This window comes from Hesperophylax consimilis, unplaced genomic scaffold (assembly GCF_061612785.1).
Source record: "Hesperophylax consimilis isolate HC1 unplaced genomic scaffold, BYU_Hcon_1.0 scaffold_44, whole genome shotgun sequence".
Taxonomy (NCBI): Eukaryota; Metazoa; Arthropoda; class Insecta; order Trichoptera; family Limnephilidae; genus Hesperophylax; species Hesperophylax consimilis.
Genome location: NW_028301274.1, coordinates 580,580 through 593,899, shown reverse-complemented (window position 1 = coordinate 593,899; position 13,320 = coordinate 580,580). Strand labels below are relative to the sequence as shown.

The 13,320-nt window shown below is 35.1% G+C and overlaps 3 non-coding genes across 3 annotated transcripts; all 3 read left to right on the top strand.

Moving 5' to 3' along the window:
• The first annotated feature begins 10,784 nt into the window (after positions 1-10,784).
• Positions 10,785-10,903, top strand: LOC149408908 (5S ribosomal RNA). Its single transcript, XR_016305350.1, has one exon. It is a non-coding gene; the product is annotated as a 5S ribosomal RNA (ribosomal RNA).
• A 323-nt stretch (positions 10,904-11,226) lies between these two features.
• On the top strand, positions 11,227-11,345 carry LOC149408907 (5S ribosomal RNA). Its single transcript, XR_016305349.1, has one exon. It is a non-coding gene; the product is annotated as a 5S ribosomal RNA (ribosomal RNA).
• A 322-nt stretch (positions 11,346-11,667) lies between these two features.
• On the top strand, positions 11,668-11,786 carry LOC149408906 (5S ribosomal RNA). Its single transcript, XR_016305348.1, has one exon. It is a non-coding gene; the product is annotated as a 5S ribosomal RNA (ribosomal RNA).
• The last annotated feature ends 1,534 nt before the right edge of the window (positions 11,787-13,320 follow it).

Below are 13,320 nucleotides of genomic sequence, written 5' to 3'. Positions count from 1 at the left end.
AGTTTATCATCAATATAATAAGCAATTAAATCTGATATATCGATTAAAGAATGAATATTTTCGAGTTTTAAACTTAAGGGGAATTCTTTTCCGCTTGGTAAATGTTTAATATTAGAGTTTAGCTCGAAGTAAAGTTGTTGAGGAGTAATTATGTCTGGGTGTAAAATTCCTTGTTTAGAAAATAAAATAACATTGATTAAGGAATCAATTTGTTCATAAAAGTATTCGGTTGTTTCGAATAAAGAGCTTGTTTGCGAGATAAGTATATTTTTAATTTCTTGCATATTCATTTTATCGTGGTCTTCCTTAAAATAGTTATTTATTTTTATTCATAGTATATTCGTCATAGTTAAGTTTAGCAAGGGTAGAATTGAAATTTATGAGAGTCGATTTAGTGACTTGTAATTGTTCTTTCATCAGATTATAAATATGGTTGTCATCTGACATGACGCGTTCAATCGCATCGTCATAATATTGCGCATCTTCGGAGTCGAGGGTTCCGAAAACAGCTTTAAATATTTTTCCAACACCATCGATTAAACCGCGCTTTGTGCGTTGGTTGGAAACGAGGTGTGTAATTGATTCATATCATATTTAGTTTTACATTTTTTAATAGTATTAAAAACAGGTTTTAAAAGATCTTTGCAATTGTCGTTAGGTACGTATGATAAATATTTGGAACATGTGCTTTTAGTTAAGGCATAATTAGGTATCTTCTAAAATTCGTATTTGTCTAGGGAAAGAAAAAATAGTCTTGAAGGACCTGGAACAGGAGGGAAAGCGCGATATGGCTTAATTCTGTTAACATGGAATCTTTTTAATGAATTATTTTCCATTCGTATGGTAACATTATGATTATTATGAACCTGTACAATTTTATACGGTTCTTTCCAATTAGGAATAAGTTTCTTGCTTAATGATTTGGGTTTATTAGTATTTTTTATTAATATTAAGTCGTTAATTTTATAAATATTATTCGATACATTTCTATCGTAATATTTTTTGGATGTCTCTTTGGCATGTCCGATTCTTTCACGGGCAAGTGATCTGGTAATGGCGAATTTATACTTTTATTGGTTAAGATAACTTTCGTAAGTTGGGTTTGAATCTGGGTTTTCTAAAGAGCTTGGTAAAATAGGTTTATGTCCAAAGACAAGTTCGTAAGGAGTGAATTTAGTTGTACAGTGAGTACTTGTATTATATGAAAACATAGCTAGAGGGATATAGTCGTCCCAATTTGTTTGGTCGCTATCTATATAATGAGTAAGATAATCCTTTAAAGTGGAATGAGAGCGTTCTAGTGCTCCATTTGTTTGTGGGTGATAAACAGTAGTTTTCAAATGTTTTATTTTAAATAGGTTGGTAAGATGTTTCATTAAATTACTAGTCAATTGAACACCTTGATCTGTGAGGATTGACTTAGGTATTCCATAGTGAGAACAATCAGCTACAGTTTCTGTTTCCGTAGAGTTAACTGCATAAGCTTGAGAAAACTTAGTAAGATCGTCTTGAAATGTGACGATGTATTTATTATTATTGACAGTTTCATTAAGTGGTCCGACTATGTCGACCGCAATTCTTTCAAAAGCTTCCGTGGAAGTGGTAGTGATTTCCATTGGAGCTTTATATGCTCTTCTGTCAGTTTTATTTTTCTGACAGTGGATACAATTTTTCACATAATTTTCTATATCATCTTTCATTTTTTCCCATCGGTATCTTTCTTTGATCCGACTGTAGGTTCTGAAGAAACCTGGATGTCCGGCCATAGGGCTATCGTGACATTCTTTTAATATTACGGGAATTTGCAAAGTTGAAGGGTTAAAGATTTTATTGTGATTAATATTGATTTTAATCTTTAAGTTCCTAAAAAGATATAGAATAATTTCCTTTATTTTTATAAAAGGAATGGAATCAAATGAGTTTTGGAAGTTCGGTAACGTAATTTCAGTTACACGTTTTTCAATAAGTTTAGATCTTAAATTTTTAAGTGTTAGGAAAATATCTTTAGGAGTTGCTTTGTCGAAGTAATGAGTTTTGGTAAAGCAATGAAAGTAAGTTTTCTTATTATCTGTTGATTTTGATTCATGAATACCATATAAATTTTTTGGTATTTCTAAAAGTTCGTCAGTGTCTGAACAATTGGATAATATTTCAGCACAGAAAGGGTTTTGATCATCTAGATCGATAGAAGTTGGGTATGCCATATATTTTGACATATTATTTATAAAGAATGAATCATGTTCATTAAAACTAAAAATAGTTGGTTCATTTTTATTAGAATAAAATTTCACGTAATTTTCGTAAGTATCATTATTTAAATTATTTTCTAAAGGTATTGGTGATAGAACATCATCTATTTCTAAATTATTTGTAGGTAAATTATTAAGATAAGTTTCTAAATCATCGACATTTATTTCGTCGAGACATGGTTCGTTTAAAAGATCAATGATATCTTGAGAAGGTGAATTTTTATCTTCTGTTACAATGTTTATTGGAATACGAGACAAACAATCGGCATTAGAATTTATTCTGCCTGGTTTGTATTCTATTTCGTATTCGTATTCTTAGAGTTTTAATCGCCAACGTAACAATTTGCTACTGGGATTGGTAACATTCATTAACCATTTTAATGGTCTATGATCAGTGTAAATTTTAAATTTTCTTCCGAAAAGGTAAGGACGGAAATGTCCTACAGCCCAAACAATGGCTAAAAGTTCTTTTTCAGAGGTACTATAATAATTACCTTCTGCTTTATTTAAAGTTCTGGACGCATAAGATATTGGTAAATCTTCTCCAACTTTTCCTTGGCTCAAAATTGCACCTATTGCATAATTTGAGGCGTCAGTAGTTAAAACGAAATCTCTAGTGAAATCTGGATATTGTAATATAGGATAAGAAGTTAATTTTTCTTTCAATGTATCGAAAGCATTTTGCTGTTCGTTTTTCCAGTCAAATTTAATATCTTTCTTTAGAAGAAAAGTTAAGGGTTTCGTAATTTTACTGAAGTTTTCAATAAATCTTCGGTAATAACCAGCTAGACCTAAGAATGATTTAATTTCTTTAGGATTCCTGGGAATAGGAAATTCAGAGACTGCCTTGATTTTATCGGGGTTAGGAGTAACACCGTCGTTTGAAATTAAATGACCTAGATAAGTTACTTCTTTTCGCATGAAATGACACTTATCTGGTTGAATCTTCAGATTATTATCGGCAAGTCTTTGAAATATAGTTGTGAGTTTTTTAGAGTGATCTTCTATAGAATTTGCGTATATGACAATGTCATCTAAATAGACGAAACAATATAATCCTTGTAAGCCGATTAATGCGTTATTCATTAACCGTTGAAACGTTGCTGGAGCAGTCTTAAGACCGAAAGGCATACGTGTATATTCAAAATGTCTATTGGGAGTAGAAAAAGCAGTTTTTGGAATATCATCTTCGTGCATAGGAATTTGATGAAATCCGCTAACAAGATCTAGTGTTGTGAAGTATCTACAATGACCTAATTGATCTAAGATATCTACAATGTGAGGTAATGGAAAGGCGTCTCCGACAGACACGTCGTTGAGTTTCCTATAGTCTACGACTATTCTCCATTTAGGTTTTCCTGAGGAGTCATTTTTCTTTGGTACAACCCATATAGGAGCTGACCATGGTGAAACACTAGGTTGAATAATACCATCTTCTAACATTTTATCTATTTGTTTATTTACTTCTTCTTTATGTACTTCAGGGTATCTATAATTTTTCGTATGTAGGTATTGGACTTTGAGTATTTGTTATAATTCGATGTTTAATAGCATCGGTTGCTGTAAGTTTGTCGCCTTCGAGATAAAATATAGAATTATAATTGTCGCAAATATCTAATAAAGAATTAATTTCTTCCGAATTTAAATGATCTATACAAATTTGATCACGAATTAATTTTTTACGTTTTTTACCATCGTTATTAGAATTTTGATTAAAATGGTAAACATTTTCTGGGATAGGTTTTAAGTAAATTTTCATGATATTAATGTCAACATATTCGTCTGTTGAATTCAAAATAGTACAAAACGATTTATTATTCGCATCTACTTTAGTTATAGCATTTGCTAAATATACACCTTCAATAGGTATTTTTACGTCGATAATCCCTTCTTTAATTTCAGGGTTTAAAATATCGATTTTAATAAGAGTTTCTGATCTAGGGGATAAGGTAAATATAGGAGTCAAATGCTCATTAGGATCAGAAATATGTAACTTTAAAGAGTAATCGTTAATACGTATTACATTATTTTTATAATCAATTTTCGCATTTTTGTTTTCAAAAAAGTCGTTCCCTAAAATTCCGTCATAACCAAGGTTTAAAAAGTCACTATCCACCGCGTGGAGATCATGAATAATAGTTTCATTGCCGAAACTTAATTTAATTTGAACGATTCCAATAGATTCGATCGATTTTTTCGATCTACTTATGCCATTAATCTCTATAATTTTGCCCGAATTTACGGAAGTACCTTCGCCAAGACAGTGAGTCTTGATGAGGGATACGGCTGCTCCTGTGTCGACAAGAAAATGTCTTTTAAAAATAATACCATTTGTAGGTATTTGAAGAACCACACGACGCAACGTATCTGAATGAGATGGCGAATAATTTATATAATTTTTATTAGATGTTAACATGGAACGTTTGAATACTCTTGAGCCTAGCTCGCGACTTACAGTAGATCGGCTCGAGATTCTACTGCAGATCTGGAGTTTAAATGATTTACCTTTGAATCATTTTTCCTTGGTAGGGAAGACGAATTAAGAGTTGCAGAGTTGTTGGGATTTGGATTTTCATTTTTATATTTTAATACTCTGCACTCATCTATTATGTGACCAGGGTTTTTACAGTACCTGCACATTTTATTATTATAATTTTGTCCCGAATTTGGACAAAAATTTTTATTATAGTTATTATTATAACTTGATCCCGAATTTGGGTTATAAGATTTATTAAAATTATTATTATTATTTTTTACGAACATAACTTTACGTGTATTAAAGTTCGAATTATTGCTTTGATTTTTATTTTTATAACAATTGAAATTGTTATGTCCCGATTTACCGCAAATCGTACATGATTTATTATTAATATTATTAGTTTTAGAGGAATTCAGTAATTTATTTATTCTCTCTTCCTCTAGTGATATTGTAAAAGCTTCATTGAGGTCTTTCGGATTGCGCGATCTCAAAATTGTAGCTATGGAAGGGTTAGTTCCATACATAAATGTTTGCATACCGAGTTCTTGGATGCTGGCTGTTCTGCCTAACATTTCTGCGGGATTATTATTATTTTGATTAATTGAGACTAAGAGGTTTTTTATGCAATTTTCTATCCGTAAAATATATTGAGATACGTTCTCATTATGAAATTGTTTGCAATTTTGCAATTCCAATAATAGGTGTGCGTAATGTTTGCGTTCACCGAATGATCTTTTTAATAGATCTTTTAATTCTGACCAATTATTGAGAACGTGATTGGCACAGATGACTTCTGCTTGGCCTTCTAATGAAGTTAATATATATGAAAGAAGCGTATTCTGTTGATTAGGCTGAGCTAGTACTACAGCACGGTCGCAATTAGTTAAGAAGGCACAGAGTTTATCTCTGTTTCCATCGTAAGATTTAATAAATTTAAATAAAACAGGTAATGGTAAAGTCATTTCCTGGGATTCCTGAGAGGACGAAGTAGGTTTATCGTTCATTTTGAGAAGTATTTATTATTATTAAAGAAATGAACTGAATTTAACGCGAATTAATTTAAAAGGTTTTTATTAAATTTTAATTATTTTACGAAATTTATTATTACGCGTTGAAGAAAGAAAAGAAATATAAGAGTTTCACTAATACACGGTTCACGGTGTATAAGCGAGAAGAAATGCATTAATTGTCAATAAGGGAATTGGGAAAGTACAGTGTAAAAATTTCTACAGGACAAAAATTTTTATGGACTTACAGTAGAAGAAGGACGAGTCGCCAGTTCATACTGCTTGTAGAAGTGAAGGTCTCGATGCTCGTGGTTTAGAGTTGACAGGATTGGATTCTTGGCTGCTTGAAGAACTGAAGTTCACCGTAGATGTTGTCTCCGCGATCTACGTTGTTGCCGTTTTCTTCTCTTCTCCAGGGTCACGTCGATGAGTTAGGTTGATTTCAGGGAGAGCCGTCCCTGCCTTCAAAAAGGGTTTCTCCGAGGAGAGTATCTGCCAGACTTGTCGTCGTTGTTCCGGTGAAGTGATGAGGTAGGAGTCTTCCGTCGTCACAAAAGATCCTTTGGGAATGTCTTTGCAATCCCACTTCTGACACCAATTTGCTACGACCCTCGGTTGAGGCGCAGTAAATAAAAACTTAACTCTGTACGGCGAGCGGTTGTCGAGAAGTTCTCTTCGTGGTTGATATAATAATTTAGAGATCTGGACACTGAAGATGTGTATGTAAGATCTGCAGGTGTGAGTGTGTAAGTATCTTGGAGTGATACAAGTTCCAGTGTGTAAGTATCTTGAGGTGAATATATGGATTCCACACAATAACAACTTTATAGATTTAGTTGAATTACTTTATTTAGATAGAAGTACACTTATTTACTTAATTAAATGATAAGTACATTAATTAAATGACAATGACAATAATGCGTAGAGATAACTTGCGACAATAATGCGTAGAGATAACAACTTTATAGATTTAGTTGAATTACTTTATTTAGATAGAAGTACACTTATTTACTTAATTAAATGATAAGTACATTAATTAAATGACAATGACAATAATGCGTAGAGGTGCAGCGTGTAAGCAGCACAAGTGATGTTAATTGTGAACGTAGGGGAACAGCTTGTTCCTGTTTATATAGTATTCCACGTCTCTGGGACCGTGAGAGCTTTGTGGACTTTAATCCCTAAGATGCAAAAAAGGGTCATGTGACTAATTTGAATATTGCATCATTGATTGGTTTCCCAAAATAATATGGTTCCTTTTAAAGTGCCGAAGAAATGAATGTTTGCCATTATGGCTTACTTTTGGGGCACCGGCTACCTTCACTGCTGGGAATCCTTGTGATTCCAGATCTGCCTTGATTTCTTCCACTTCAACGAGCGGCAGGCCCTTGATGACGGCCTTTTTCATTTTTTCCGCTTCGGCCGTGAACGTGTGGAAGCCGCGAGCCTCCGCTCGCAGCCCGTTGGTAAGGGCGCGGTGGTCCTCCATCGTGCGCACGAAGATGTTAGCCGTGCCGCCCCTGTTGTACCTGAAAGTGAAGAGCTTACCAGCCCCCAGGTGTCCTTGGACCGCAGCTGTGATCTGCGCGTGTGTCATGTTCCTCAGGGTCATCACAACCGGGGGAACGCGGTCTCTCCTGCCGGTACCTGCGGGGGAGAAAGATGAATTAGTGTTGGCACGCTTGATACGCGGCGCGCCGGCGCCTTCGCTTACCTCGGGCAACTCTTCAAAACGGTTGCCACATTGGAGCGGTTGTGGTCCCCGTGGGGACATGGGCCTCTTCACGGGGTTGGACGGCCTCGTCCAGCCTCCATCCTGGGGGGCAGCCGTCTCCATCGGCTGCTGCGGTCTCGGGGGCGCCACGTAGGCCGACGCTGGGCCTATCGGTGGGCGCGTGGGGGCAGGACTGGGTCCTGTTGCCCAAGAGGGGCCTGCTGCGGGCTCCGTCATCTCGGTGGCGTCGGGCGTCGTGTTGAGTGTCGAGTTTTTCCTATAGGTCCTCTCTAATTTCCGCATAAATCTCTTCTGGTTTCGACATTCATCGTCAAACCAGCCGTCAGACTTTCGAACTTTCCGTGTTTTTGATGATGTCGGGGCATATTTATTTAACAGACATGAAAGTGTTTTATTATATGTCTTGACAAGTTCGGTAGGGGTCTTTGTTTCCCAAACATTGGGTGTACATAAGAGAGAGGTCTGTAACTCTTCCAGAAAATCGCTAAAGCAAAATTTACGCCATTCTCTTGATACAATTGTTCTATATGGTACTCTAGGCGGGTTAAAATCAATATCAGTGCAAACGAGCCGATGGTCTGAAAGTCCTATATCACGAATATCTGCTGAAAGCGGTGTATCACTGTTCTTTGAAATTAGTACATCTAATGTACCACCAGCATCATGAGTTGGGACGTCGACCCATTGGTGGCATCCAAAGCTGGCTAACAGATCTAAGAATTTAACATTGTTTGGTGATGTCCTGTTATAATGAGTGTGTCGGAGAGTCCGACTGAAACTTCCAAAAACTGTGAAAACTCATTATAAAATTCGACAGAGATTGGTTTCGATCCGGGCCTATAAAGGGTGCACAACATGAACGACGTTCCTGAAGAAGAAACCCTGCATCCAATATACTCAAACGTGTTAAATGTACCGAGAGCTACTTTGTTTAGCCGTTATCCTGATCGGGCTATTATCGCGACACCCCCGTGATTCACGTGTGAGATATTGTTTGATGGTAGGTCCCCACTAGGTCGGGCTTCTTCAAGAACCACATACCCTAAAGCTCTGAGTCTCTTAATTGAGTACGAATCACTGTTCTCGTGCCAAGTTTCTGTGACCGTAAGGATATGGAGTTTTTGGTCGCTGAAAATATCGTCCACCACCTCTAGTTTGTTGTTAAGGGATCGCGCATTCCAGGAACCAATCGCAAGCTGTCTGCTCCTGTAGTTGGCATGTCGTTCTAATCTAATTTCATTTAAGTTGTTGTGGAATTTATCAGAATCGCGGAGGGCTATAGACGGTAGGTAATTCTGTTTGTCGATTGGTCCGACTACTTGAACACCCTGTACTGACGGATACTTATTATTATTTTCATTACTATTGTTATTATTAATAATTATTGGAACGTATTGTTCCTCCCTGCATAAATATTTTGTTTTTTGTCCACCGCGACACCCCCTGTATCTAAATTTCACATTCGGATCACGGACTGGATTGTATATGGTTGCTTTTGCAGTCACTGAAGGGTTCAACACACTATCACTTTTAAAACTTGTTGTAAAATGTTTTTTATGATAGCGTCCAGCACGACAACCCCGAGATCTAATTTTATGAGTAGTATTATTATCGCGTCCAAGGTCATATAACGATATTTTTGCAGCTAATTTAGGGTCCATAAAAACACTTTCACTTTTGAGATGTAGTAGTGTCGCCCTGTCGTATCGGATATTGTTTACAGTCACCATAGTTCAAAGAATACCCATTATAAATCACTTGACGCATTTACACTTGACACGGTTGCTCGGTTCTCTTTACACTGCACAGGTGGCCTATTCCTTCGGCCGATTACCGATGCTCAGAGTTATTGTGCACTTCTAGAAACACCGTGGCAGATTTGAACATAAAATATAAAATATAAAATATATTCATATATAATTATAATAATTAATAATTAATTAATAATAATAATTATACAAATATAAATATTCTCTACATTTACTATCTATATGTTACATAAATCCATTTACTTTATCAACTCTTTTTTCAAGTGTTTCGTTGTTATCTGTTTCATTGGAATTGAGATGTAGCATCCAAAATATTTTTAAAAAACGATCTCTTTTAAAAATACTTCTGAAAAATGGGGAGTAAGCGACAAAAGCAGTCGAGAAGAAATCTTGGAGATTGGGATGTGGTCTCACTCCCATATTTAATATGACTCCCAAGAAAGCTCTAAATTCTCCTTCATCCAAATCTCTCCAAGAATGCCAAAGAGAATTTTTACTTAAATTTTGAGTTTTTGAAATAATATTATTTGCGTAATTATTAGTATTACTGACTATGGATTTTATTAGTTCACCAGTAAAAAAACAATTTGAAAAAATCTAGCGGCTCATTACAATTTGATGGGATATTAGGACCAGCGCGTCTGCTACCAATGGAAAAATCATAAATTTTTGGTTAAAAAATATTACTTAAAATTTCCCAGTTATCACTGTTTGATTCACTTTCAGAAAAAAACAACTCGCCTTCTTTTACTTGGTCGCGCTTCGATATCACTTCCACTATCTGATTCGTTACCGTTTAGCATAGAATTATTCACAATAGAGTCAACGTTATCAAATATCAAAAGATCGTCATCACAGTCAGGTTGGAAGTCTTCAATGTTTTCAAAAGCATTATTCAAGGAAGATTCAATATTATTTACACTTTGATTTATTATTTCACTTTCTTCGAAATATTCATTAAATTGATCCATGGCGATAAGAATATATTAAAAAAATGGGTGTGTCAAGCCTACGCAAGACAGAAGTGAAACTTCTAGTATTCTTCTCTCTCTCTCTTTTCATTTCATTCTCTCTTTTTTTCTGTCTATTGACATATTTATAAGTAGCATGTGATAAAAAAAATTAAAAGTTATAAAAAAAGAAAAAAAAAATTAGTTAAAGCGGGGATCGAACCTCGGTTCTTCACGACCACAGTCGTGCGCTCTGCCTGTAGACAGCGAAGATGAGTTAGGAGAGTGAGTTAAACTAGGTATATAATATTAGCTAGGCTCCTATAGCGAAATGATCCCGTTTTTTCGTCACGGTCATGAGTCGGTTTTACTCCGGTCCTCGAAATTGCATGACGCGCGTAAAGAAGTTTCACTTCAAAAAATTCCTGCAAAGTTATGGATGTAATTACGATCTTTTTCAAGCGCGTATGTAATGATTATTTTTATCAACGTCGCATACACCTTGCTAATGTTTTCAGTATTATTAGGGCTTTTTTATACTAATTTTCATATATTTATTGGCAGGTAGAATAGAAATTAATATTGTTTAGCGTTTGCCAACGACCATACCATGTTGAACACACCGGTTCTCGTCCGATCACCGAAGTTAAGCAACATTGGGCGCGGTCAGTACTTGGATGGGTGACCGCTTGGGAACACCGCGTGCCGTTGGCCCATTTTTTATGGTAATTTTATGTTTTTTTTTATTTTTTTATCGTTACTATCATTAATAATATCATAAAATTCTTTAACTTTTCAAGTATGCTACAGGCCTAAAATATTACTTAGTGGATTGATATTATGGTCAACCATTGAAAAAAAAAATTCCTGCAAAGTTATGGATGTAATTACGATCTTTTTCAAGCGCGTATGTAATGATTATTTTTATCAACGTCGCACACACCTTGCTAATGTTTTCAGTATTATTAGGGCTTTTTTATACTAATTTTCATATATTTATTGGCAGGTAGAATAGAAATTAATATTGTTTAGCGTTTGCCAACGACCATACCATGTTGAACACACCGGTTCTCGTCCGATCACCGAAGTTAAGCAACATTGGGCGCGGTCAGTACTTGGATGGGTGACCGCTTGGGAACACCGCGTGCCGTTGGCCCATTTTTTATGGTAATTTCATGTTTTTTTTATTTTTTTATCGTTACTATCATTAATAATATCATAAAATTCTTTAACTTTTCAAGTATGCTACAGGCCTAAAATATTACTTAGTGGATTGATATTATGGTCAACCATTGAAAAAAAAAATTCCTGCAAAGTTATGGATGTAATTACGATCTTTTTCAAGCGCGTATGTAATGATTATTTTTATCAACGTCGCACACACCTTGCTAATGTTTTCAGTATTATTAGGGCTTTTTTATACTAATTTTCATATATTTATTGGCAGGTAGAATAGAAATTAATATTGTTTAGCGTTTGCCAACGACCATACCATGTTGAACACACCGGTTCTCGTCCGATCACCGAAGTTAAGCAACATTGGGCGCGGTCAGTACTTGGATGGGTGACCGCTTGGGAACACCGCGTGCCGTTGGCCCATTTTTTATGGTAATTTTATGTTTTTTTTTATTTTTTATCGTTACTATCATTAATAATATCATAAAATTCTTTAACTTTTCAAGTATGCTACAGGCCTAAAATATTACTTAGTGGATTGATTATTTTTTTATCGTTAACATCATAAACAATCTTATATCATTCTTTAACTTTTCAAGTATGCTACAGGCCTAAAATATTACTTAGTGGATTGATATTATGGTCAACCATTGAAAAAAAAAAAGGCGTTAAAAACAAAAAAATAATGTGCGATGGCCGAGAATCGAACTCGGATCAACTGCTTGGAAAGCAACTACGCTGACCATTACACCACCAACGCCAGTTGTCGAGATGAGCTAAGAAGCATTTATATTTTACTTCAAAACTTTGACTAGATCAAATGAACTTTAATCGGTCCCGCATTTTCGTTTCGGTCATGAGTTCGTTTTACTCCGGTCCTCGAAATTGCATGACGCGGGTAAAGAAGTTTCACTTCAAAAAATATTTCATTGTTATTTCAGTTTTGAAACGTTCACAGAATAATGGTCACCACAGTAGGAGGAGCTCCGCCGCGAACAATGTACCGATACAGACTGACCAAATAAAACGGCACACAGAAAAATACAAAGTAGGTCAAAAAAGCCAAAAATTCTAATAAACACTATATAAGCTAATCCTTTAATGTGTTTTGACTACGAATACATTTTAAGGAATATTTAATCCTTTATGTACACTATTGTGAAATAAAATTCACATAATGTTATCCGTAAATGGGGAAAACAGAGCTTCAAAGTTACCGCCTGGGAAAGCCACTATTTTGGCTATCGGAGCTAGCAACCAAATGCTCAGAAGCCAGAATATTGGCTATCGGAGTGCAATACGTTAAGATGTAGAAAGAAATAAAGGTTGACTTTAATTACTTAGATTTATAGCATAGGCTGGGATTATAACACTACCTTTTGACTTAGTAAACGTTATCAGTACTTCAGTCATGCTTCAGTGATGCTTTCGGGACGTTTAGAGGCCGAGAGGCCGTTTATTTCGTGAATTTCGCTGAGAATAAATTAATGTATTATTATATTCCGTGGTGTTTTGAAAGCGGAAGACAATAGTGTGCTTACATTAGTTAATTAATGAACAACAATTACTATAACATTCGTCGCAAACGTGTTTTTAATCTGTTTTAATTAATTTCAGTGTGTTCGTGTTAATTTGTATCGCGTTTCCATTGAAGTCGTAAAACCCTTGATTTCGGGCTGTCATTTTTGTTTATTTTTTCCTCAATTTGTTTGTTGTCGTCGTACAGATGGACACCATTAGGATTTGAGAATTTGGCTGAAATTTCACATTTTTTGTCAAATATCCTCCCATTTCGTAAGTAATTATTGTGATTCAAATTTATGTTAAGATAAACCACCCGAAACACATTTTTTAGTGAAACAAATATTTAAATTAATAATTTTCCATTTGATAATAAACACATATATTTTTGGATGGGAAGTACGCAGCATTTTAAATTTCAATAATATATAGTT